The 24561-nt window shown below is 36.6% G+C and overlaps 1 long non-coding RNA gene across 9 annotated transcripts in view; it reads left to right on the forward strand.

Annotated features, from left to right (window-relative positions):
- The window catches only part of LOC103228833 (uncharacterized), a 101785-nt gene that overhangs the window by 17490 nt on the left and 59734 nt on the right, over positions 1–24561 (forward strand). For 3 of the 9 annotated variants that reach the window (XR_012090943.1, XR_012090939.1, XR_012090944.1), the window contains exons 2-6: positions 2623–2779; positions 3668–7456; positions 12202–12434; positions 17135–18994; positions 21399–21515. This is a non-coding gene — a long non-coding RNA (uncharacterized lncRNA). The remainder of the gene's footprint in view (positions 1–2622; positions 2780–3667; positions 7457–12201; positions 12435–17134; positions 18995–21398; positions 21516–24561) is intronic. The other 6 variants (XR_005235334.2, XR_495768.3, XR_012090942.1 and 3 more) reach the window with 6 other exon arrangements.

The following is a 24561-nucleotide window of genomic DNA, read 5'->3' on the forward strand; positions in this document are numbered from 1 at the left end:
TAGTAGCTAAATCAGTGGAGGCTGTTCTTTAATTTTTATAGATTTAATGTCCTCTAAAATGGTCTCATTTATTCAAAAAGGGAATTTATAGGGTTTGTTGTATGGAATTTCCAAAATCTCATAATGGAAGAAGTAAATATTATTTATTACTTTAATACTAATTTTTATAATATCTTGCATTTAACATTTATATACTTTTACAAAAGTTCAGGGTAGGAGTTTGTCACGAAAAGACACTTCCGTGGACATCCTGATAAAAATAAAGAATTCTGCAGTAGGTTTAGTAATGTTACTGCTATTTCAGAAGTCATGTTGAAATGCAATTTAGAATAGAACAGTTTAGAAGACAGTAATCCATTTTTTTATGGGTTAATAATATGAGGGAAATATCATGTAGCATCAAGTTATTTGGGGGAGAGAGGGCTTGCCTTTAGCAAATGTAAAACTCCACTTTCCTTTTATTAAATCCCTATCTTCTCTCCAGGCCAGTTCTCACCTTCCACCACCACCCTACGTATGTGTTTCCCCTGATCTTTTTCCTGTACAATAGAGAATTTTGTTAAAACAGTATTCTTGGAGAAAGTCATACCACCATATGTACCTTGGCCTACTACAAAAATCAATCTCTCCTATTCCAGCTGGGTTCTCATTGCTCCTAGGTTATCTTGATATTGATCTCCTGTTTATTCCCCAGCACACTTCCCTTAGCCGATGCTTCAAGTCTCTCATTGCTCACACGTCTAATTCACTACTTACCCTTTCCATTCTCACCAGATAATAACCATCCTACTTTACTGAGAAATTCACAGGTAACTGGTGTGTGCTTTCTCATTTCTGTTATCTCTACCTTAAAGCAGCAAATGTTTATTGAGTATCAACCATATCCTAGGCAATGGTATGCCAATAGTGATGTAGCTGATTGTCTTCGTACCCATCATATCCAGAACAGTTCCTGGTACATAGTAGGTGTCCAATAAATATTAAAATGAAGGTACCTATGAATGAAAAAATAGATCTAGTGGCTGAGATGCTTTAGCTAGAGGAGAAGGAAAGTAAGGAAGCACACAATAGGTGTTGTGACCTCCTCAGATGTTCTTTCATGGTAAAGTATGATTGTTGCTCTGTCAAAGGAAGAAGTGTTTTTTATTTCCAAGACTAAACTCATACCATCCCTTCATGCTTCCTCTGTGAACTTGATTTATCTCTCCCAAAGGAGGACATCTTCACTATTCCTGAACACATATACTCATATGCTCACACACTATACACCACCAGCTTCAACAACTAAACCTCCACCATGCCTTGTTGACTGGAAACATCCTATTTTCATAGTTCTATTTTGCATAAGTCGTTTGCAGTTTCTACAGTATACTCATTTCCTTGCCATCCATGTTGTCTCCCTGCATTTTTACTTTTGTTTTATTACTCATATATAAAATAGGTAAAATCTCACCTATTTTTTCTAAGACTCAGCTTGAGACTCACCCTTTCCACCAGGCTTTCTCTGGCCTCCTCATAACTGGAAGCTTCCTTGAGAGAGCTAGCATTGTCTGTGCTATTCTTATGACATATATCATTACCTGCTGTCCTAGTTGTTTTGTGTTGCTATAACAGAATACTACAGACTGGGTACTTTATAAAGAAAATTTTATCTGGCTTATGGTTCTGGAGGCTGGCACTGGGATCTTCTCAGCATCTGGTGAGGGGTTGCCGTGTCATCTCATAGTGGAATGTAGAAGGGCACAGAGTGTGAGAGCAAGAGCAAGCAGGAAGGGGGCCAAACTCATCTGTTTTATTAATATAAGGAATCCACTCCTGTGATAACTAACCCACTCCTATGATTACTAACCCACTCCACCCACTCCTGTGATAACTAACCCACACCTGAGATAACTAACCCACTCCTGTGATAACTAACCCACTCCTGAGATAACTAACACACTCCTGTGATAACTAACCCACTCCTGAGATAACTAACACACTCCTGTGATAACTAACCCACTCCTGAGATAACGCATCATCACTACTTAAAGGTAGGTCCCATGTCTTAATACTGTCACAATGGCAATTAAGATTTAATGAGTTTTGGAGGGGACATTCAAACCATAGCATCTGTTTTCTATTTCCATGCAATGTCATAGATTTCATTTCCCTAACATAATCAGGGTTCAATAAATATTGGTTGAATGAGCATTGATAAACTGAATACCTTCAATGGGAATGGCAAAAGAAAAAAATGATTAAAGTTTTACAATATACATATTTTTGTATAATAACTCCAACAAACAATTTTAAATGCCATTTCTATTCATGTCTTATCACTCAAATGAAGTTTTCAGAAATTTGTCTAGTTTCAGTCTTAGCTAGCCAGACATTGTTAGAAATGGTAATAGTGATATCATCTTAGTTCCTTCCTTCTATTGTGGGAGGAAACTAATGTCTAATATAATGTGTGTTACAAAAGACTCAATTTATCCAATAAAACTTCAAGACAATTTCAAAGGACCTCTGAAAGACTGATTTCTGAACCAATTCCAAGACATATTACTTAAGACTACAAATGAGGATTTCTGGTTTGCTTTCAAATGGTTCTGATGTTCCTCATTTTGTTATGTTTTTCAGTTGGTGCTGGTATCACTGTACCTCTCAAATAGCTTCCCCATTTTGACTAAGAATGAAGAGATTCTTGGATAAAGAACTTGTAAAAATCAGGTACAATAATAAAGTTGTGAATGGTTCTTGGAATTTGCTAAAATGAAATGCTGCATCTAAGTGCAATGTAAGTGCAACGTCTTAGCCATGTAAGATCATTATCATAAAGTAATCATCGTGATTAAAAAAACCCTAATTGAATCATTATTCTTTCCAAAAGATCAGAATTCTAAGAATACTTCTCAGAAGCTCTCAAGTTTAATATGGAGCAGGAAATATTGCAATGAGTCCTCAAGAGTGAGAAGTTAAAAAAAAAACAGTTGTGCCATTCTTTCATTATGCTTTTTAATCATTTCATTATTCGTAACTATACAGTACTTATGTGTGGTGAAGGATGTAGTCATAGAGGAATGTATCTGTCAGCATATTGATATATAAAAGAGAATAAAAGTAAAAAAATAAGTATACTCAGTAGGTTCTCATATTTCATATTTGAAACTTTAGATATGTGTTCCTTTTTTGAAACACATGAAAACATTTATTTATTTATGCTATAAATAGGTAAAAACAACTCTTAAATAGATCAGCAGAGCCAGACCAGCGATTTCTTATCTTGACTAAATGGACATACTAACAGCAAAATAAAGTCAAAAATAGGCATATAATTTTACAGCTGCATCTATGAGGACACGAATGATATTTTAATATTCAATCAGAAATATTACATACAAAAGTTACAGAAATCTACCACTAAATTTTCTGGTGGTTTAAGATTTTAGTGGAGTCTGTGGAGTTTATAAAATTTTAAAATTTCAAATTAATGTGCCAAGTGTGAAGGGGCGATGCATACCAAAGGGGAGAAAGAAATGTAATTGTGAACAACTCAGAAGATGTTTGAAGGATCTATAGAGCTTAATTCTTTACCTACAAGTTTCAGAAATGAAATGCCTAATCTAATATACTTCTGGATCATATTTGAAGATGCTTTAATTTAGCCAATCATTTTGTTTTTCAGTCTCCTCCAATTTTGGCATACTGTGTCCCACCTTGACATTAAGAAGTTATTAGTCAGCACTGGAGAGGCTGTGCTGCAGTAATGAATGTTGGTGACTTAAAACAGGGCAAGTCTGTTTCTTACTCCTTTTACATGGTGGCTGTAAATTGACCAGGAACTCTGCTCTACATTTTCCTCATTTAAGGACCCTGGCTGAGGAGGGGGCTCCATCTTCATTCTTCCACAAATACTGCAGCAAAGAAAAAGTAAAATGGCAAATAGCACACAGACTATTAAATCTTCTCCCTAGAATGACTATTTGTCACTTCTGATCACACTAATTGATTAAATCAAATCACGTGGCCATGTTAATTTCAAATGGGGTCAAGAAGAGTAATCCCCTCATGTGCCTAGAAGGAAAAAAGCCAGAATGTTTAGTGCACTAATGATTTCCACAGGAAATTTCCACAGGAAAGATTAGAGATGGCAACTCTTCTAACCCATTCTTAGTTCAAGCCAGATTTCAGTGTGGAATTTCTTCCTTTTCTAGTTGTAGAACTCCAGGAGTATAACAATGGATGATAACTCTCTTCAAGGATTTATGAGAGAATAGTATATGAAGCATTAGGATCAACTGTTTTACTATTCATTCATTTATTTATATGGTCTTTCTTTTGCCCCCAAGTGAGAGTTGAAGCCAGCTGGACTTCCTGGGTAAAGTGGGGACTTGGAGAACTTTTCTGTCTAGCTAGAGGATTGTAAACGCACCAATCAGTGTTCTGTGTCTAGCTAAAGGATTGTAAATGCACCAATCAGCACTCTGTAAAAACGCACCAATCAGCACTCTGTAAAATGGACCAATCTACACTCTGTAAACTGGACCAATCAACAGGACGTGAGCAGGACCAAATAAGGAACTAAAAGCTGACCACCCAAGCCAGCAGCAGAAATCTGCTGGGGTCCCCTTCCATGCTTTGGAAGCTTTGTTCTTTCCCTCTTCACAATAAGTCTTGCTGCCGCTCACTCTTTGGGTCCACACTACCTTTATGAGCTGTAACACACACCGCCGGGGTCTGTGGCTTTATTCCTGAAGCCAGCGAGACCACGAACCCACCGGAAGGAAGAAACTCTGGACACATTGGAAGGAGCAAACTCCAGACTCACCATCTTTAAGAGCTGTAACACTCACCGGGAAGAAGGTCCCTAGCTTCATTCTTGAAGTCAGCAAGACCAGCAATCCACCAGAAGGAACCAATTCCAGACACACAAGGAGGATATAATTTGGTAGAAAATATAGGTCTAGTCTCCATGAATCAATTAGGAGGGCGAGGCTAGCCATCATATCATTCAAGTGAATGGTGATAGGCCACATAATGGAAAAATAAGGACAACTCACGTCTGTAATCCCAGCACTTTGGGAGGCCAAGGCGGGTGGATCATCTGAGGTCAGGAGTTTGAGACCAGCCTGGCCAACATGTTGAAACTCCATCTCCTAAAAAGCAAAAAAAAAAAAAAAAAAAAAAAATTAGCTGGGCATAGTGGTGGGTGCCTGTAAGCCCAGCTACTCAGGAGGCTGAGGCAGGAGAATTACCTGAACCTGTGAGGCGGAGGTTGCAGTGAGCCAAGATCACGCCACTGTACTCTAGTCTGGGTAACAAGAGTGAAACTCCATCTCAGAAAAAGAAAAAATAAGGACAGATGAAATTACATGAAAGATTAGTGTTAAGTGGAATCAGTTAAGAACATTTTGTTGAGAAAGTACACCATTAAGTAGACACGAAAGACTAGATTTAGATTGATAGAAAGAATAAAAGAGGGTATTTCTAGTCAGAAACACAGTGACTTTAAGAGTCCAGAAATGGGAATGAGCAAGGAAGAAACAGAGATGAGATTTGCTCAGTTGGGCAAGGATGAGATTAGAATCGAAGTGGCATATCAATTCAGATCAAGTTTTCTATGAATTGAAACATGAGGCTAAAAAGTTCAGATGTTTAGAAAAGATTTGTTTTGGTAGGCAACACTGACAAACTCTGGATTCAACAAAAGCCAGAATAAAAAAGTGTTTTAAGTTGTAGGAGTTTTATGGGGTACATCTAAAGATGAGACTCCTAAGAGGCTGTGTTTTGTCACAAATCTTGAGAAAGTTGAATACAGGGTTCCTTTTCAACCTTAAAGAACTTCAGTCTGGTTGGGGAGATAGTGTTTAGTCTTTGAGTGAAAATTTTCAGGTGTAAATTTGGTCATGGAGAGAAACTCTTTCACTTTAAATAGTTAAGAAAAACAAAACCCTAATTCAACTATCCAAAAAAGTTTTGATTATTTTTCCTGGAGATAAGAGGTTGGTTTAACTTATGTCATAATGATAAAAATACACACATATATCATAAAACAGAAAATGTACACATGCTACCTAATAAAAGAGCATGTTGCATTTTCAAATCATAAATACAAATTTATTTTGTTCTGTTTATTAAAACATAAACCATGGTTTCATAGGACAAGTATGGTCTTTAGAAGGATACAGACCTGAATCCAAATCCAAGCTCTGCAACTTAGTAGAAAAGTAGAGAAGGTTAATTCATTTTATATCCCAAAACCTCAGTTTCCTACCTGTAAAATAGGGAAAATAATTGTACCTGACTCAGATGGTTGTTGTAAGGATTAAATAATAAAACATTCATAAAATACTTAGCACAGAATAGGCGTACTGGCAGTAATGATGATGATTATATATAGGCACTTTCTAAATATTATTTAATTGAATTAAATTTAAGGAAAGGTTTCTTAATGTCTTTATATTTATAAGGATTATAAACTTAATAAATCCTAATTTGCTATTTATTAACTAAAGTTGACTTCATAATTTTATTTATATTTTATTAAACAAATATGTAAAAAGAAATAAAGAAGAAAATAAAGCTTAAGTCAGAGAATATATTGTTGTATTTATGAAGTATTCGTGAGCCTTTATTGGTTTCGTTCCATTTGTTGAGCATTGTATTCAACAAATAGGAATGTTAAGCATTACACTCCTATTTTGCAGATGAGGAAGCTATACAAGATAATAATTGCTTATTTACAAAGTTAGTTGAAAAAGCAGTCGTTTCAACTTTTGCCACTGGTTTGGATTAACTACTATCTTGATTTCTTTTTCCCCAGTAGTTTTATAGTACTTGCCTTTTAGGTTAAAAGTTGTAGTTTTGAGTGTGTCGATTTTCAAATTGTATCCTAACAACTATATTTTAGTCAATCTGAGATTCCTAAGAACTTCACCACTTCACAAAATTGCCTTCCTGGTTCCTTCCTCATATGTGTACCACACTTTAAATATAGAAGAATTGACAGTGTGATAATCACTAAAATGAAAATGAAGAAATAAAATAGAAATTCTTACTTAACAACTTAAAGGTAGTAATCATGAAATTTTAATTTGAAAATGTTCTAAGAACAGCCATATACCAGTATGCACATTTTAATGTCATATATGGTAATAGGGCCATTAGCGTAATGAAGTATTAAGGTCTGATATTTCCTCTGATTGGATAGAAATCCACAGTGTGGAAATAATGTTCTTAGTCTGAGCACTTATGAAAAAATAAAAAATGCTAATTATTTTTCTGAAATATTTACTTTGGTGGTTCCTCAAGAAATGGTCCAGAGTTTCTGCTTTCCTGGAGAATCATTCACCCCATTACCCCTCTGGCATTACTGATCCCGGATCTTAAAATGAAGAAAGAGTGAATGTGCAAGTGTATAGGAAAAATGGCTTCAAGTGACAAAGTAAACCCTTTTGTGACTCAGTTGGACCAGGTAAGTATTTATTTCAGCCTTAGTGTTTCACACTAAGGCTGGGCAAATGCGTTTGATAAGCCACCAAGGAAAAGATGGCCTTCGTTGTTATACTTGAGTGCTGTTATGCCATACAAACAAACAGAAATCAACTCCCCCGCCCCCCCCCCAAAAAAAAAAACAGAGAAAAGGAAAGGAAAAAACTCCACAGCTTAATATAAAGATTTTGTAAGTGTTTGGCTGTTTTATCATTTCTCAGTTGAAACTACAGGTTTTGGTTTTTTTTTTTTTCATCTTTCTAGTTTTACACACAGCCCAAAAGATGGACATTTGGCAAATCATAATAGACTGCTCCTTTCCCAGGTATCTCCTGTTTGTTTCCTTTATCTGTGAATAGGAAATGGCTTAAAGGCACCTGTGTGATGAAGGTCCCAGGGGCAGCTGCCTGACTAGTGAATGCCTGATTATGTGTTAACATGCTTTGTCAGATATTGGCAGAATCTGTTCTCTTCTTTTGCCTTTTCAGCGAGGGTACCATTGACAGCCCGGCTACCCATTTATAGAAATGTTGTCCATCAAACTGTGAGGAAGGACAATAGTGTTTTTCTGTGGCCAGTGACTGTGGGAAACTTTTCTTTGGCTATTCAGGCAATTTTTGTAGCTTGCTCTGAAGAGGAGAGACTGATGAGTGCAAAAAGTACAATTAAGCAAAGCCAGACTTCAATTGAAGGCTGTAGTGTAGTCTGCTGCTCTCATTTTTTTTTTTTTTTTTTTTTTTTAGAGGGGAAAAAAACCCTATGGGTTTTCACGTTGCTGTGTGGCATTCAGCAGGGGGCTATTACAATCCTAAATTTTTTTTTCTAGACCACCTAATTCTAAGTTAAAATTAAATGTAATGAGAGCCACTTGGAGTTCTGAATATTTTAAAGCATAATTCCCACAGAAGGGATTCGACCTAAACTGCAGTGAGCATCAGTTGGCTAATTATAGCTGCATTTTATATTACAGCAGGTGTCAGATGCAGTCATCTCAATAAAGTCCACATAATACTCTGGAAAATAACAAAGACTTTTCTTTGAATGTGGGTACTAATTTCTTCTAGGTGTCATATAAGCCTTGATACTTCTTATTGGCATTAACAAGAGCACTGCAGCACTCAGAAATGCTTTTTGCTTGGGATGAATTGATACTGTAAAGCACTTACCAGTCAGAGTTGGCAGATGTCAGTAGTTAATACTAGTGTTGCAGAGGTTGGAATATAATGCAAAGAGTCTTATGTAAATACTCTTAGATGATGGGCTGGTTTTGAGAAGGCGCCTGAGCACTGCACCAGCTCACTTAATGAAAGTTAAATAGATAGCAGTGGGGTATCTGCATTTACTTTGGCTCCTGCTTTATTGAAAGTCCTCCAGAAGTAAAGGGCAGATGGTACAGCAGTAAACTAGGTGAACAAAATACCCTGGACTTGGATAAGGACTTGTTATGTTCACAGTGCTTTCCTTGAACTTGTGTAGGTGATTCAAATTATTGAAGTGATAGCAAGTACAAAAGCATGCCTGGAGATAAGGACTCCTTATAGTATTAAAAAATAAATTTAATTTAGAAAATATGTCTTCACTTGAAATACAACTGGACAATGGGTTAGGCAAAAAGAATGTTACTTTAAAATCAAGACATTTGTTCTACACTGCTTCATTCTTCTAGGAGAGTGACAGTTTATCCAACCTGTTTAGTCACATTAGTTCATAGCAGATGAGATCAAAATGAAGGATCTATTTAAAATCGTATTGTGGAATACCAACTAAGATACAACAGATGTGAACTCTTTACACATATTCCGTTCTGGAATCAACTCTGGGTTTTTTGTTTGCTTGTTTTTCCTTTTAAAGCTAATTCACAGCTAGCAAAACAAAGATGGGTTGCCCTTAATTTTGATCCCCAGAAGCAGCTTTGGGTTCCCATTTTGGCAGATTGCAATTTATATATATCTCATAGCAAACCCTGTAGGGTGTTGTCAGCAATTAACTCTGACATCAAGGAGTTTAACAGTCATTCAACGTTGATCCAATGATTGAGCACTGGTAGGCACAAAGCAGCATGAAGCCCAGCAGTGAAATTTAAGATGAGAAAGATAACACAGTGTCTGTCCCCAGAGTGCTGACTATCTATTCACAAGAGTAATGTCCCTAATAGCTCTTTTGCAGATTTCTGTTAATTTTTGCTTCGATCAGATGTCCATGGACTTTGATAAAGCCTAGGACAGAATTGTGAAATAGTGTAAAAAGTCACAGAGAAATCACTCCAAAGGAGCATAGATAATCTGCTAATGACAAATTGTTTCCGCATAGTACCCACTCTTAGTAATGTTCAAGTATTTTTAACACCAAAAGTCTCAATTGTGAATAATTTTTATTTCTTATTTTTCTTACATGAATGTATGATTTGTTTTTTATAGAACATTTAGGAAACATTTAAAATACAAAAAAGAAAATCCATGTTTCTACTATCTAGGCTCAAATCACTTTATTTGTATTTTTGTGTGTATCATGGTTGCTTTTTCTCCATTTATATACATATAAAATCCCATTTAAGCAAAGGAATTTTACTATTTTATAATCTTTTAAAACAAACCTCATGACATATTTATAATATCTTTTTAGTTCATAGTCTTCCTCAACATCAATTTCAGTGCTTTCATAATACTCTAGTGCATGGATATGCCATACTTTATTTCTATCATATTTTAGAATTTCCTATTACTGCACATTTACCTTTCAATTTTTTGCTACTATAAATGATACTGTGATGAATATACATGTAGCTAGATTTTTTTTCCCAAGTCTATGATTATTTATTTGTTTGTCACTGCTAGTGGAAATGCTGGATCAAATGACCTCTCCAATTTTAATTGAAGCTACAGATTCTAAGACAATTTTCATAAAGAAGGAAAATACGGTTAGCATGAAATTTTTAATTCTTTTCATCTAGGTCTCATATTTTGTTAATAGACTTTGAATTAAAAGTCAAGAGTTTCACATAAAATACTAAATTGTGAGTAAAACAAGATCTTTCAGTCTGACTAGGAAATCAATCAGTTTTTTATCTGATAAAAAACATAAGGTTTTTGGTATAAATAGGATCTATACACTGCACTTAAAATATGCAGTGCCTGGGCTTGGCGCAGTGGCTCATGCCTGTAATCCCAGCACTTTGGGAGGCCAAGGCAGGTGGATCACTTGAGACCAGCCAGGACAACATGGTAAAACCCTGTCTCTACTAAAAATACAAAAAATTAGCCTGACATGGTGGTGGACGCCTGTAATCCCAGCTACTCTTGAGGATGAGGCAAGGGAATTGCTTGAACCCGGAGGCAGAGGTTGCAGTGAGCTGAGATCGTGCCACTGCATTCGAGCCTGGGCAACAGAGCAAAACTCCATCTCCAAAAAAAAAAAAAAAAAAAATGCAGTGCCTGGCAGCACAGTGTAAATATCCAAGGTTACTGGGCCATTATTTAGACACTTATGTGGAAACAGTTCTGGTATATATTTAAATGTTATACATGTAAAGAGTCCTGATGTACATTTAAGTATTAGGTGTATATTTTAAAACTAATACTATGCCATATTAAATGGTGAGTTCATTTAAAGAGTGAAAAGGCCATTAGGCTTTAACTGTTTCCAGTTTAAGCCATCCAGTTTCAATTGGCCTTAGCTGTGACTTAGGATTCCTTTGGTACATCAGTTCTTCCCATGCTTCACACAAAAATTAATCTAAAATCTTCATTCTTTCCCAGGCTAATCCAAGAAGACTCTGGAATTAGAGAGACTAAAGACATTCATTTCTGTTTTGCATTAATAATAAAATATGAAACATTTTTGCTTTAATAGAAAATCAGGGATAGTAAGTGATGTTGGAAATATTGCTGGGCTTTACCTTCTTTCTGAGTAGGGTACTATAACCATAATCATTAATCTTAAAAACTTGGAGAGGTTAACGGATCATATAAATCCTGCATCTAACCCACACAGAGAGCTGAGACATTTCTACTTTGGAATATTTTCTTTTTTTTTTTTTTTTTTTTACTTTCTTTTTTTTTTTTTTTTTTTTTAATTTATTTATTATTATTAAACTTCAAGTTGTAGGGTACATGTGCACAACGTGCAGGTTTGCTACATATGTATACTTCTGCCATGTTGGTGTGCTGCACCCATCAACTCGTCATTTACATCAGGTATAACTCCCAATGCAATCCCTCCCCCCTCCCCCCTCCCCATGATAGGCCCCCGTGTGTGATGTTCCCCTTCCCGAGTCCAAGTGATCTCATTGTTCAGTTCCCACCTACGAGTGAGAACATGCGGTGTTTGGTTTTCTGTTCTTGTGATAGTTTGCTAAGAATGATGGTTTCCAGCTGCATCCATGTCCCTACAAAGGACACAAACTCATCCTTTTTTATGGCTGCATAGTATTCCGTGGTGTATATGTGCCACATTTTCTTAATCCAATCTGTCACTGATGGACATTTGGGTAGATTCCAAGTCTTTGCTATTGTGAATAGTGCTGCAATAAACATACGTGTGCATGTGTCCTTATAGCAGCATAATTTATAATCCTTTGGGTATATACCCAGTAATGGGATGGCTGGGTCATATGGTACATCTAGCTCTAGATCCTTGAGGAATCGCCATACTGTTTTCCATAATGGTTGAACTAGTTTACAATCCCACCAACAGTGTAAAAGTGTTCCTATTTCTCCACATCCTCTCTAGCACCTGTTGTTTCCTGACTTTTGAATGATCGCCATTCTAACTGGTGTGAGATGGTATCTTCAAAGAGAATAAAATACCTAGGAATCCAACTTACAAGGGATGTAAAGGACCTCTTCAAGGAGAACTACAAACCACTGCTCAGTGAAATCAAAGAGGACACAAACAAATGGAAGAACATACCATGCTCATGGATAGGAAGAATCAATATCGTGAAAATGGCCATACTGCCCAAGGTAATTTATAGATTCAATGCCATCCCCATCAAGCTACCAATGAGCTTCTTCACAGAATTGGAAAAAACTGCTTTAAAGTTCATATGGAATATTTTCAATTAAGCCTCTGTGTCCTGCCTTAGTAATGTCATAATTTAACATAGGCTCTAACTTCCCAAATCTAAGTTATTTCATATAGTAGGCACAAATTGAGAAGATTGCTTGACACTTGGCATTTCTGCAACAGCCTGTCTGGGCTATCTGCCACTTGTCTTGGGGGGAACCACTTCTTCCCCACCTCTAGACATTAGTGGAGTTTAACATCTGAGTGTGGTCATGGAAAGAGTGACTGTGGGCATACCCTGAGGTTTCCTCCCTGAAGAGCAACATCAGTTTGAACACTGGGGCATAGAAGGGAAGGAATTCACTAAAATAATCTAGCCAGTCCAATTGAAGAAGCAAATAACAATAACAAAACCCAGAGCAGGGAGAAAAGTACGTATCTTATGTGATCCTCCTTCTTAGACATGATGGTTGATCCAGAGATGGGCAAAATACCAAAGCAGGGCCAAAAAAAGCCTTCCCTGATATGTTTTATGATGGGATATGTTGGGTAAGATTTCTCTCCTCTCTTTTTGAGAGGATCTGGGGATGTGAGCTTAGGGCTGCTGGCAACCATGGCGCCCATTGTACACGGAAACTTCCTGCAGTGGGAAACAACAAAACTAACATGCAGGAGAGAAATAGAACGAGAGGCAAAGGGTGAGGAGCAAGACCAAGAGAGAAAGCATGCAAGAAACAGCTGGGCTCTGCTGTTTGTAGATGGACACAAATTCTAGTTTGGGATAACCTGATTCTAGTTATCCCAAAGGCCAGCTTCAGTGCCTCTCCTTGTGTTGTAGCTGCATAAGCCAAGCACGTCTCCTTTTTTCTGTTACATAAACTAATTAGAATTGAGGTTCTATTACTTTCATACAAAGTCGTAGCTTTAAAACATTCTCTTTCTTATTTATCTAGCCTGAGAAAAATCTCTAGCTTTTATAGTGAAAAAATAGAACTTTCTCTTCCTAGAGCTCTTAACTGGGAGCCAAAGAGAAATCCTGACAGAGCTCACATGTGAGAGTCCACAAAATATTATCATTTTTGTTTTAATGACTGTGTAATTCTCATGTTTATTTTAGTTCTCAAATGAAAGAATTCCATCATTAGTTGTATAATCATTTATTGATATTTTTCCATGTGTAAGGAGCAGAAGTAAATAAAATAACTCCCCTTAACTTCAAGAGGCTTACAGTTTAGTATAACCATGCTAGCAAATGCATGTCAGGGTATTGCCCTAAGTTTAACTTGTCAATTCCTTTAATGCCCACAACAATCCTGTAAAACAGGAGTAATTATTGCCTTCTTTTTATGAAGGGTGATACCAAGTCGCAGAGATTGTGCATAGCTTGTCCACTGTCCCACAGCTCAAGAATGATGAAGCTAGGGTTTAAAACCTGGGATGTGTGGCCCAGTGCCCAAGCTCTAAACCTCTGCTGCCTTTTCTAGTACTGAAGACTCAAACTTTATAATAAGGATTCTTTATATAAGAAAATATTTGAGGTGATGGATATCCTAATACCCTGATTTGATCATTACACATTGCATGCATATATCAAAATATCACATGTACTTCATAAATACGTATAATTTTTATGTGTCAAAAAAGAGAAAGTATTATCATCATACTTAATATAGCATATTAAATTCTTTATATAGTAAGTTTCAGAAGTACTAGATCCACTTAATTGTACCTGTATAAAATGAATTTACAAGTTGTTAAAATATTTACATATGCAGAAACATCCATAACATGGCAGTAAATAGGTTTATTTACATGTTTAGCAATTAAAGCTTCTTCTCATGAGCACAAGGCTCCTTAGTCTTTTCTAACACTTAACCACTATTTTATCTGATTCCAGAGATGATACATTTATTTTAAATACATCAAAAATACAGAAAATTTTAAATTACTCATAATTCCATCATCTGCATATATCCATGGATAATATTTATTATCCCTTTCATGTTATAATCTTATCATTTTAATTTATGTCAGGTAGAACAGTAATACCAGCAAGTTATATTTCTCTATTTATTGCAGATATGAGAATGTTGATTTTAATGCATTATAGAGTTTCTATTCCAATTTAAATTCCAAGAGATGCTTTTCAGTACATTATTGGTTTTTTTAAAAAATAATTTCCATTGAGATTTGTTGATGCAACACCAAGCTACATTAACATAATTCCTAGAAACTAAGAGTGAGCACTAATTATATATTTTACAGCTATTATACCTCATTTAATTTAATTGCTGGATACCAATAAGCAGGGAAAATAGGCCACTGCTTATTTAGGAAGCATCAATCAAATTCCTTTTCTTCAAAAAACAATTCTCCTTACCTCCTTTCTGAAATACAACTTTAAAAAAATAGACTCACGTGATATTTAAAGGGATTCGATTCTTAAGATTGCATTATTAAAATATGAGTACTCTGAAATCTTAATAACTCTAACTAATATCAACCAATGTCATAACATGTAAACTGGAAATAGTTGAGTTAGTGCTCTGAAAAAGAAACCAGTTTCTGGGAGTGAGGAGAATGAGAATGAAAGTTTAATAGTCAAGTGGCCTGGGTTCACATCCTGCCTCTGCCATGGTCTGATTGTATTTAACTTCTCTGTACCTCAGTTTCCATGTCTGAAGAGCAGGAAACATTATTAATAATTATTTTCATTGATTGTTGTTACTATTAGTGATCATAGGTCAGCATTAGATGAGTTAATACATGTAAGATGCCAAGAATGTTATCTTATTGAATATATTTTTAGTGCCCACCATGTGTAGGACCCTTGAAGGTGCTAAGGATTCAGCAGTGAGCAAAAGAGATTAGGGGAAAGAAGCCTCTGACCAAACACAGTTTGTATTCTTCTGGAGTGAGAAAGACAAAAACCAAATAAGTAAATATACAGTATCATAGATAGTGATGAATGGGGGGGAAAAAAGCAAAAGAGGATAAAAGTGCCGGTTTGGAAATAGAGTTCAATGTTAAATAGGGTGTTAAGGGAAAGCCTTGCTAAAAAGATGATTCTTGAGCAATCATGTGAAGGAGGAGAGAGAGTAAGCCCTGTGACTATCTAGGGAAAGGGAGTTCTATACAGAGAGAAGAGACAATGCAAAGGTCTGAAAAAGCTGCAATTGTGGATAATGCAAAATAAGTCTCATATTTAGAAACTCTGAAATGTATATGGGCTATGGGCCATGCCTATTTAAAAAGAATGTAGCCAGTTAAGAAGTTAAGCATTGAGTTAGGGAAATCAACTGGCATGATAGCATGAGGAGCTTTGCTGACCCACTTTCCAATGAAACTGGTTAAAATTTTAAAGACAGGCCGGGCACGGTGGCTCACGCCTGTAATCCCAGCACTCTGGGAGGCCGGGGTGAGCAGATCACAAGGTCAGGCGATCGAGACCACAGTGAAACCCTGTCTCTACTAAAAATACAAAAAATTAGCCGGGTGCAGTGGTGGGCGCCTGTAGTCCCAGCTACGCAGGAGGCTGAGGCAGGAGAATGGCGTGAATCCGGGAGGCGGAGCTTGCAGTGATCCGAGATCATGCCACTGCACTCCAGCCTGGGGCACAGAGCAAGACTCTGTCTCAAAAAAATAAAAATAAAAAAAAAAAAATTTTAAAGACAAAAAAATCAACCATTCAAAATATCTGGAAATGGTCCTAAAGGCAAGTGGCAAGTGAAGAAACAAATATTCTATAAACTCTGTAGTTATTTCTTGTCTTCTGCTAGCTTTGGGATTTGTTTGCCCTTGGTTCTCTAGTTCTGTTAGTTGTGATGTTAATTTGTTAACTTGAGATCTTTCTAACTTTTCGATGTGGGCATTTAGTGCTATAAGTTTCCCTCCTAGCAGTGCCTTAGCTGTGTCCCAGAGATTGTGGTACGCTGTATCTTTGTTTTTACTAGTTTCTAATAACTTCTTGATTTCTGCCTTGATTTCATTATTTACACAAAAGTTACACAGGAGCAGGTTATTCAGTTTCCATGTAATTATATGGTTTTGAGTGAATTGCAGCACTATTCATAATAGCAAAGATATGGAATCAATCTAAATGCCCATCAATGATAGACCTGATAAAGAAAATATGGTATGTATACACCATGAAATACTTTGTAGCCATAAAAAAGAACAAGATCATGTCCTTTGTAGGGACATGATTGGAGCTGGAGGTCATTATCCTCAGCAAACTAACACAGGAACAGAGAACCAAATATTACATGTTCTTACTTATGTGTGGGGGCTAAATGATGAGAACACATGGACACATCAGGTGGAATAACACACACTGGGGCCTTTTGGAAGGTGGAGGGTGGTAGGAGGGAGAGGATCAGGAAAAATAATGGGTACTAGGCTTAGTACCTGGATGATGAAATAATCTGTACAGCAAACCCTCATGACCCAAGTTTATCAATGTAACACACCTGCACATGTACCCCTGAAACTCTACTCCAGCCAAGAACACAGGGCTCTCTCTCTCCACTGGGTCTCAGGTAGAGTGCTTACATCCTGAAAGGAGCAGGATTTTGGTATTTCTCATCCTTTCCCTAGCAGCTGTTGCTGAGGCTAAGTTCTAGGATTGCAGTTTAAAATTAAACTTTTTCTCTCACAGATACAGACTCTACTTTGTGTGTGGCATGCTGAGACTACTGGGACCCTGATAGCCCTATTTCTGGCTCCTGAAGTGGTGGTTCCATGCCAGACAACCTGAGAGGACCTCAGGCTGACCCCACCACCAAGCACTCAGCTCCTACAGCAGGAGTGTAAAACAGAGAGAAGCACTATTCTCCCTGCCTGCAGTTCCAAAGTCCTGTTTCAGAGATTTTGCCTGAGAGTTAGACCCATAAACCAGATTGTTCCTAAACTCTTCCCAAAGGAACTGACTTTATTTGCAAGAGAGTGTGAAAAAATTTAACCTACACATGATCTGAAGAACAGGAGAGATTGTGGTAAAAGGTAATGAGGAGATTTGTTAAACTAATGAAGATAAAACAAGACTGTAGGGTGGCTAGTTTGTAGGAGAAAAGGATGAATAAGATAGCCAAGAGGAGACCTAGGCTCAAAACTAATATCAAATTCTGACAAAAAATATTTCAAAGTAGCTATTGTAAAAATGTTCACAGAGCTAGGGAAAAGCATGATTAAAGAAGTGAAAGGAGGTGTGATGACAATGGCACATCAAATTGAAAATATCAATAAAGAAATTATTAAAAATAACCAAACAAATTCTGGAGTTGAAAAATATAATAATGAAAATTTGAAGAAGTGCTCAGAAGTAGATTTGAATTTGAGTTGGTAGCGGATAGAGTTTGTGAACTTGTATATAGATTAATAGAAATTATGCAGGCTGAAGAACAGAGAAAAAAGAAAAATGAATAGATTTTCAAAGAAATGTGGAACACTATTAGGTATGCCAATGTACAAGTAATGAGAATATCAGGAGAGGAGAAAGAAAGAGAAGAAAAAATATTCCAAAGAATAATAGCTGAAAGCTCTCTCAGTGTATTGAAACATAATAACCTGTGCAACCAAGAAGATCAACAATCTCCAAGTAAGATAAATGCAAAGAGATTCACAAACAGACCCATTACAGCAAAAAATGCTGAAAGTTAAACATGAGAGAAAATCTTGAAAGCAGCAAGATAAAACAAATGAATCAATTATAAGGGAGCCAATAATAAGATTATCAGCTGATTTGTCAGCAAAAACAATGGAGGCCAAAAGGCAATAAGAGAACATATTCAAAGTGCTCAAAAAAAACCCCTGTCAACCAAGAATTTTATATTCAGCAAATGTATCTTTCAAAGTTCAAGATAAAAGAGACTTTCCAAAATAAACAAAAACACAGATAATTTGTTGCTAGCAAACCACCCTGTAAGAAATACTAAAAGAAGTTCTTCATGCTGAAAGTAAGTGACCTCAGACTGTAATTTAAATCCACACAAAGAGCAAAGGCTCCTTGGATTAATGTGCCTAAAAATAGAAATTGCTCAAAGAATGATAGAGGTATGTTAAAGAACACACAAGCCAAACTGAAGGGACTTCCACTGGATAAATTGGGGATAAGTTGACCACCAAAATTTTAAAAAATTGATTAATTGATTATAAACTATTAAATAGTGAACCATGAACACACACTGATTAAATACATAACTTTATTGATTGATTGGAAGTGTGATGAGGAATGGGATTTTAACAGTTTTAAAGCATATTTCTACCAAACGTTTATTAATTACATAAAGAAAAAGAGTAAATCCTGGTAGATAATACTTCATTTAAATAATAGATATGAACTCCATAATAGGGCAAACTGAAATTACAAGCCACTATACAGTGTGAAGAACTAAACATCTTTTTGTGGTATTCTGGAAAAAGAATCTTTACCTGGGCATGAGGAATCATGAGAAAACTTTGGACAAATCGGAATGGAGAAACATTTTACAAAAACCTGAATTAAGGAAGATTCCAGAAGGTAATATTCAAAAGTGTCAAGGCCACTATAGTGGATAAAACCTAAGATGATCAGTCTTTCCTCCCCCTTGCCTCCCTGACCCCCACAGTGATCCCTGCCCTTTGGTGTTCATGCCTTTGTATAATCTCCTATCCTTCGGTTTGGTAAGGATCTGTGACTTGCTTTTAACCAGTAATATATGGCATAGGTGATAAATGTCACTCCCATAATTACATTATGATTTTTATATATGTAAAATCATACAAAAAGTGATATATATACACATATATATGTCCTCTGTGTGTGTGTGTGTATATATATATATAACTCTAGCTTACTAACAGAGGTGCTAGAGAGACAACTCCTTACTGTCCTTGAAGAAATAAGCTCCTGAAGTAAGTGGCTATGTTGGCGAAGCCCACATGACGAGGAAATGTGGACACGTTGTAAGAGCTGAGGGTGGTGTCTAGAAGGAAACTAAAACTTCAGTCTTGAAGCAGCAAAGAAATATCTGCTAACAAGCTGAGGGAGCATGGAAGCAGATCTTTTTTAAGTCAAGGCTCTGATGAGACCACAGCACTGGCTGACACAGGGACTTCAGCCTGGTAAGACATAAAACCCTGTCAAGCCTGATCCACAGAAATTTTAGATAATGAATGTGTGTTAAATTTTATCTTAAATAAATTTTAAGATAATACATTTAAGCTGCTAAATTTATGGTAATTTGTTATGAAGTATAGAAAATGAATGGAGTTAGAAAGTCAATGAAAGACTGAGAAGCTGTTCCAATTAAACAAAACTACAGTAATATGGCAACTAAATGCATTTAATTATTCTGAACTGGACCCTTGGGACAGATGGAAAAACTTGAATGGGGTCTGCGTATTAGATGGTAGCAGTATATTAATGTTATTTTCTTGATTTTGATGGTTGTTTTGCGATTATGTAGAGGAAAATGTGATAGGAAGTAACATAAAATTATTCAAGAATGAAAAATATGTAGTGAGAGTGTTGTTTTTTCCTACACTGTGCACAACATGATTGACCATTTTTCTGATTAATTAAAGAAATAATGTGGTATCCTGTAGACAGAGCTAATTAAGCATTGGTTCCTTTTGCCTTCCTTCTAATGGTTAGAGAAGGGGATAAGATAGCGGGAATTAACATTTGGTGATCAGTTACTATGTGCCACAAGTGTAATATCCATGTTACGTGACTTATCTGGTTCCATCCTCACAACACGTGCTAAAATAAATGTAACTATCCCTCCTTTGTAGATCAAGTAGATAAGATTCTCATCCTCAATTCTTCACTGCCTCCGTTTGCTGTGTGATTTTTCAATATTTCCCACAAGAGAAAGCGGAGGCTATTTCTTCACTGCAGTGATGTTGAGATTGGTCATGTAACTTACTTTGACTAAGTATATGTGGGAAGACATGATGTGAACCATAGGTTAAATGTTTGTGTGAATTAGCTTCTTTCATCCTGTGCTTCTGCTGTTCACCATTTAAAGAATCTACCTGTATTGCTACTATTTTGAGGAGAATAATGAAAAATGTGGAGTAGACCTAAACTTAATTCAGAGACTGAAGCCAAGCCAAACCAACCCAATCCAAGCTGAGCCCAGAACTACAATCCACCCAGAGACTTGGTGAATGAATAATATATGCTTATTGTCACAAGCCATTGAAATTTTGGAGTTGTTACACAACATTATTGCAGCAATAGCTGACTGATAAACTGGCTTAAAAATCATACTCTCAGTTAATTGGTCTGTTTCACTTTAAAACTTGTCCTCTTTATTACTTACTACACTACTATAACACAATTCAGTCTACAGTTATGAAAAATATTAGTGTTAATTGAAATCATTTCAGTGTCTTGATTAACTTATTTTTGCTTCCTACATTACATATTTATATATATAAATGTTTTTATATGTATATATATTTATTTGTGTATATATGTATTTATATATCTGTTTATAAATATGTATTTTATATATATATGTATTTTATATGTATATATATGTATTTTAAACCATCATCTTTTAATAGTGTCCTTGGGCATTTATCATAAAATCTAATAAACTTGACATATCCATACTGGTAACTTTAGGACTGAGCTATCTTGGTATAGGATATATTGCTTATGCTTTTTAAATGAGAAAGAGACAGTATTAGCACTCCAGGAGAATTATTTAGGATGTTGCCAAAGAGTTACCCTCCAAATAATTAAATCCCTAGGTGGCTTATGGGGATTTGAAAATTTTTCAGGTTAAATTCATTTGGTATAAGAGAAGCCTCTGGTACCTCATGTTGTATCCTCTCAGCTTATTTCAGCCATGACTGTGGTGGACAGTTGATGCAAGTTTAGTCTTAGTCTGATAGTGTCTCACTTCAAGCATGCACTGTGTGTTTTTCAGCCTTCTGCCCCAGAGTCTTCTCCAAAGATACAGGAGCTTGCTGGACCCACTTGCAAGGGAAGACTGGAAGTTGGGGAGTTAATGCCGTCATGACACTCTCAACCAGTGAATCATGAGGTTAGTGGACAAATGCTCTAGCTTTCTGCCACTGGGTGGGCCATTCTGGAAGGCTTATTTCTCAAAGGTCCAGGTGTAATTTCTCAAAGGTCCAGCCACCTTTGCCCAGCAAACGCATTGATAACCTTTTATTGATAGCTTCTCCTTCCCTGCCCTGCTCTCTTTACTCTTTCACTGCTGCCTCCCAGGTTCATCTCCCAAGTAAACTACCTGCACCCAAATACTTCTTAGGCAGGAACCCAAACTAAGACAGAGGCATTTCCTAGAAGTTTAGGAATAAATGCTTCCCTTTTAAACCCCTATCGTGGCAGGGGAGATTAGAAAGGCAAGCTCAGAGCTCATTGGGTATGCCCTCATGTTTTGTTACTTGTGTCACATTGCCAGATGGCCATTTGGCACCAGGAGTGTACCAGTGCCACACACTGATCTTGAAAAGGATCTGGACCACATTCCCAGTTATTGGCATGTGCTTACCTTGGTTTTTTATTAAGGAGACATGTTGCTGTGACACAGAACAGCAATGAGGAGGAATGACCTTTAGTGCTTAAAGCCTGACTCTGTGACTCAACAGATACCTTTGAGCCTGTCGCTAAACCTCAGTTTTGACTTCTGGAAAGTGAGGATAATAATACCAACCACATTAATTTGTTGTGAAGATAAAATGAAAATCATGTAAATGTGACATTTTATAGATTGTAAAAGACCTTAGAAAATATTAGAGTCCCCACTGCATGTTCATTACGAACATCAGGAGTAAAACTACTTGTGTCCAACTTACTAGTTATGTAACTTTGGGCAGGTTGCTCTTTGTACCTATTTCCTCTTCATTCAATGGAGATAATAACAGTACCTACTTCAGAGGGTTCTTGAGAAGATAAAATGCATGGAAAGAATTTAAATGGTACCTGAAACATGGTTAATAAATATTAAGTATTATTATTAATAAATGTTAAGTATTATTAAATGTGTGTAATTAAACAAGTTATTGAGTGCCTGAAGTAGGCAAAGTTCTGTGCAGGAAGCAATATTGTTGTGTTGTATTGTGTATTGTATTGTAAGCATCTGATGTTACTTACCTTGATAAATATAGCCCTGTATTCAAATATGTACAATACCAAGCAGTCTGTACAGAAAGCCGATGGAAGGCTAGAGTTGAGCAGAGCAGGTACTGAAGGATGGTTACTATTGTGACATATGGAGATGCAGACTGGGTGTTTTGGTCAGCAAGAGGTACAAAAGCAAAGGTACAGATACAGGAATGTCGTGGGATTTAAGGCTAGAGAAGTGTGTTGGGTCCAGATTGTAGAGTTCAGAATTGCAGGCCCTGGAGTCTGGATTCTCTCTAGAGAGCAGGAGAGACCCACTGAAGGACTTTTGAGCAATGTGATGTGAACAGACCACCGCTTAAGAAAATCAACCTGACGGCGCCTTGTGTGAAAGAACAGCAGAGGGAAGGCCTAGACACCAAGAGATCAGTTGAAGGAAATGTGCAGTACTCTAGAGGTGAAGTGATAAGGGCCTGAACCAAACTAGGGCAGTGGTAGCAGAAAAGTCAAGACAGATGTGAGAGGCATATTGTTAAACAAGCCAAGAGGATGATAGGTTCTTTACTGGGTACTCAGAACAGAGCTTACCCACCTGGTTCACCTTAACACATAGCATAGTCAATATACAAATAACCAGGGATTCATACACAGGTGCACAGCACATTCATACTTATGGTATACTTTTGTGGGGTTCACAAAAGGTAACCTCTCCACCATGAGGCTTGTGCTTTATCATGCTGAAGAACTCTGAAAGGTGACACCGGAAACATTTAAAGAGGAGTTAACAATAGGTAGTAGCAAGTGTACACGTTTCTTGAGCAGTAACTATTCCTGCTGATGAATTATTCATGACGTTAGATTGACCCTGTAAACATTACTGCAGAGTCACTAGTGAGTATTATTATTATCCTTATTTTACAATTAAGAACATAATGGTTCAAAATGAGAACGTTATATGCTCTCAAATCCTGCCCATCCTTTCATTCTTTTCGCAAATGTCATTTCCTTCCTGAGAAATTTTCAGAGTTGGAAGCAATCTGAACTCACTGAATGCTTATATTCTTTCATCACATATAGAACTTGCACTAGAGTCATTTGTGGGTATGTGTTATTTCATGTATTAGATTGTAAGTTTCTTTAAGATAGAGGCTTTTGTATTCATTTTTGTATTCCCCATAGAATCCTAGTGCCTGACACATAGTAGGGGACTCAATAAATGTTTGTAGAATTGATTAAAGTGTGAACACTAAAAAGCCCGAGTCTGCTATGGATATGTTTATTTGGATGTATAATTGGTAGTTTCCCCATGGATCCCTTCAAGAGTGTGTTGATACCCTAGCAGCTCTTTGAAGTTATGGTGCATTTAATTAAATGTGTTATCTTTTTAGAGTTCTTGTACCAAGAAAATAGATTGCATATTATAATGTATTCATTGTTCATTCCAAAAAAAGACCTATGCATCTGTTTAAGTATTCAGTTAACAAAGATACCAGAGATGAGAAATAACAGGTGTTCCAAGTAATTACCAATTCTAGTCAACCAAAAATTAGATATTTTAAAATCTTCTCTTTTCTGTTTCATATTCTTTTTTTTTTTCCTTTTGATCAGAAGTGATTCCTTCCTAGATAATTCCACATGGTTCTGTTTTTCCTATTGTCTTGACATTGTGTAAGAATTTGAAAAAGAATGTTGCAATCTGTTTCTCTGAACTGTGGTTTATCAAGAGGATCTGTTTTAAGCCAAAGAGAGTTTCCTTGTATGGGATTATGCCAGAAGGGTGTGTGCACCTTGCAGGCCTACGGAGGACTGCAGCCTCATGGACTGATGCTGCTGTGGGGGCTGTAGGCTCCTGGCCCTCTTGGAGGGTGGATATTCCATGCCTTCTATCATATAGCCTTTAGCTGCTGGCATCTGCTAGGCTTTGGAATACCCAACTCTGATTTTCTGGGAGGCTTTTATGGTATTACGGCACTGTTTCTTAAATAGGGTTGATCTTAAGA

Source organism: Chlorocebus sabaeus, chromosome 24 (assembly GCF_047675955.1).
Source record: "Chlorocebus sabaeus isolate Y175 chromosome 24, mChlSab1.0.hap1, whole genome shotgun sequence".
Taxonomy (NCBI): Eukaryota; Metazoa; Chordata; class Mammalia; order Primates; family Cercopithecidae; genus Chlorocebus; species Chlorocebus sabaeus.